Here is a 3,734-nt window from a genome sequence, read left to right as displayed (position 1 = left end):
GTGCTGGGATTACAAGTGTGAGCCACCACACCCGGCTGGCCCTTTGGTCCTTATCGTCATGTTTGAGAGAAGAAGCACTAGTTCCACATTTACTTTTCTGTTTCCTACCTTCTTAGGGGAATGTTCAGCCTTCTTCTATCCAGGGGAATTTTTACACTAGTAGGTGTTCAGTAAATATCTGACTGGATCAATGAATTGGGAGGTGGGGGTGTCTTACGTTGGTGCATTTATTCAACACATTCTCATTTATTCAACAAGTCCTGTGGTGGTTTTAAAGTATGTCCACAAATTCCTTGATATGCTGTCCTTCTTCAAAATGTGAAGGCTAATTCCCCTCTTATTAGGTGTGAGCTGTATTTAGTCTCTTCTAACAAATTCAATGTTGCCAAAATGGCCAAAATAATGATCCAAGTGAGTCTAGGGCATACTAGGCACAGTGGTCTCCTCTTTGCTCTTTCTCTTAGATCACACTTTCTGGGGGAACTCAGCTGCCTGTCATGAGGACACTCAAGCAGACATTTGGAAAGGCCCACATAGTGGTAAGTAGCTAAGGCCTCCTGCCAACAGCCATGTGAGTGGGCCATCTTGGAAGATCATTCAGCCCCAGTCAAGCCTTCAGATGACTGTAACCTCATGAGAAAGCTAAGTTGTTCCCAAAGTCCTGACCGACAAAAAACTGTGACATACTAAATGCTGTTGTATTAAGCCACTAAGTTTTAGGGTCATTTGTTATGCAGCCATAAATAACTCTTACAGGCCTCTATCCTACTGTGTGCAAGGCTCTATAAATATAATGGTATATAGAATAGCTCTATCCCTGGCCTCACAGAACTCAGTCTATTAGACAATACAGACAAAAACCAATTAATATTGAGTGACAAAAGGTCTAATAGGAAGAAAGAGGCCCCAGTGGGTGGGAGTTTAAGGATGGGGTAGAGATGAAAACCACCTAGCCCAGTCTGGGAGGTCATATCTAAATGATCTAAAAGCTTTAGATCTAAAAGATAAGCAGGAATTAGCCAAGTGAAAGCATACAAGGAGAGGGGAGACCAATCTAGGCAGATAGATGGATTAGCATGTACTAAAGACCACATAGGCAAGATATAGTATGTGAAGTTGGAGAATTACGAGTGTGAAGTGAGGGAACAGAGGAAAAGCTGATGCCAGGTCATACAGGGCCTTTTGAGCCATATCAAAGCATTTAAATTTCATCCTAAGAGCAGTAGCAACCCTTGGAGAGTTCTGAGAAGGTAAGGAGACTCACATTTTCCGAGTTGCACGAATTGGCAGGAGCAAGACTCCACACAGAGAAGAGATGACGGTGGCATGAACTGAGGTGGCAGTGATGAGGTGGAGAGAAATAAAGAGATACGCGTAACTATGGAATGGATCGTGTTGAAGGATTAGCTGTTGTTGGAAGAGGGAATGGGAAGAATGGAGGATGATGCCAAAGCCCCCAGCTTTGGCCAGTTGATGGCCAGTGATGCCCTTCTCAGGGACAACACAAGAGGGCTTGGGGCGAAGAAGACAAGTTAGGTGTTGGACCTTCTGAGTTTGAGGTTACTCAAACAACAAACTTGTTGTGGATACATGTGTACCCAAGAAGAAGGATACAGTCTGAAGATAGAGATTTGGAAGCCATTCACATAGAGCTGACAGGGGAAGCCCTGATAATGAATGAGATCTCTGAAGATGAGAGTGCCTTGAGATGAGAGAATAAATATATCTTTGGAAACCACCAACCCTGAAGAGACAAGCAAAGCATCATTCAGAGACAGAGGAAGGAAACCAAGAGAATAGATTCATTCAAAAGATGACAACAGCAAATGATGTTGAGAAGTCAGATAAGAACTGTGCTGTGCCCCTTAACCGTAGCAACAAAGACCTCCTCCAAGACTGTGGAAGGGAGGTCAATTTCAGGGATGCTCTTTTGAGGTCAACAAAGAGTTTTGTGTGTGTGTGTGTTTTTTTTTTTTTGTTTTGTTTTGTTTAGTTTTTTGAGGTGGAGTCTCACTCTGTCACCCAGGCTGGAGTGCAGCGGCACGATCTCGGCTCACTGCAAGCTCCACCTCCCGGGTTCTGGCCCTTCTCCTGCCTCAGCCTCCAGAGTAGCTGGGACTACAAGCGCCCACCATCACGCCCAGCTAATTTTTTGTAGTTTTAGCAGAGATGGGGTTTCACCACATTGAGTTAGCCAGGATGGTCTCAATCTCCTGACCTCGTGATCCACCCGCCCCGGCCTCCCAAAGTGCTGGGATTACAGGCATGAGCCACTGTGTCAGGCCGGAGTTCTTAATAGTTTTAAATATATGACAAAGATTTATTTTTCTTTTCTTTCGCTTTTTTTTTTTTTTTTTTTCTGAGACAGAGTCTAGCTCTGTCGCCCAGGCTGGAGTGCAGTGGCCCAGTCTCGGCTCACTGCCACCTCCACCTCCCAGGTTCAAGTGATTCTTCTGCCTCAGCCTCCTGAGTAGCTGGGATTATAGGCACATGCCACCATGCCCGGCTAATTTTTGTACTTTTAATAGAGACGGGGTTTCACTATGTTGGTCAGGCTGGTCTCAAACTCCAGACTTCATGATCTGCCCGCCTCAGCCTACCAAAATGCTAGGATTACAGGTGTGAGACACTGCGCCTAGCAAACTTCTTTTTTTTTTTTTTATGAACAGTTGAAGGGAGAGCTACTCAGCCACTGGCATTGCCCCCCAAAAAATCTCTAAGCAGATACTCTTCATTGAATTAGCAAAATGGCCCCATGTTTTCCCTAAAGCCAACAGAGAGCTCACTAAGACAGGGTCATGTGAAATATAGCAGGAGCCTCCTGCTAAAGACTCAGGAGTCAAAAGAAGCTTCAATGGACATGCTTTAAAACACAACCAGCTTCACCCAATGTCCTTCCAGAACACAGGAAACAAATTATTTCTTTTCAGAGAAACACAGGGGAAAGGACTTCATTTCCAGTGCTGTCACAAGTATAGGCAGAGCCCTGTCCAGAAGGTCCCTAACATATATTTCTTTCTCTAGACAGCATAGCCTCAATGCCTGAGTTTGATATTAGCTAATCACCCTGCACTCATTACTCGGCCTCCTCAAATCTCCATTCCTTCATCTGTAAAATAAGGGTGAATACAGAACTCACCACAAAGGGCTGAGTAAGGATTAAGATTACTGAGCACAGCGCTTGGCACACAGTAAGAATTCAGGGGAATGTTTTTGCTATAATAGACAGTAAAGTTATGCAATGAATATTATCACTACTAGATTCAAGTCACAAACAGAAATCTTTCTCTTTGCATTGTTTTTGGGTGTGTGTGTGTGTGTGTGTGTGTTTTAATGCCTTATGGGTAAAGTGCCAACATCTTAACAAGGTTTGGCATATGTGCAAAAACCCAATCATTATGCTTATGAACTACAAAAGGGCCTCCCTTTGCCTTGCAACTTATGACTCTGCAGGTTTTTCTCAGCCCTCTCCATCACGACTTGCACCTCCACCACCCCTTTTCTGCCTGTGGCCCTGCTCTTAGAAGCAGGAGATAAGTCTCATTAGTTTATTTTATTTTTTAATTTTTATTTTTTTGAGGCGGAGTCTCACTCTGTTATCAGGCTAGAGTGCAGTGGTGCAATCTCGCCTCACTGCAACCGCCGCCTACCAGGTTCAAGTGATTCTCTTGCCTTAGCCTCCGGAGTAGCTGGGTTTACAGGCGCGCTCCACTATGGCCAGCTAATATTTGTAT

At 44.3% G+C, this 3,734-nt stretch overlaps 1 pseudogene; it reads right to left on the bottom strand.

Annotated features, from left to right (window-relative positions):
• Positions 1-3,334: 3,334 nt before the first annotated feature.
• Positions 3,335-3,421, bottom strand: LOC111548642 (annotated as a pseudogene).
• Between the last annotated feature and the right edge of the window lie 313 nt (positions 3,422-3,734).

The sequence above is a fragment of the Piliocolobus tephrosceles genome, chromosome 5 (genome assembly GCF_002776525.5).
Source record: "Piliocolobus tephrosceles isolate RC106 chromosome 5, ASM277652v3, whole genome shotgun sequence".
Lineage (NCBI taxonomy): Eukaryota > Metazoa > Chordata > Mammalia > Primates > Cercopithecidae > Piliocolobus > Piliocolobus tephrosceles.
Note: the sequence above shows the minus strand (reverse complement) of the source record. Positions and strands in the feature narration are given on the sequence as shown.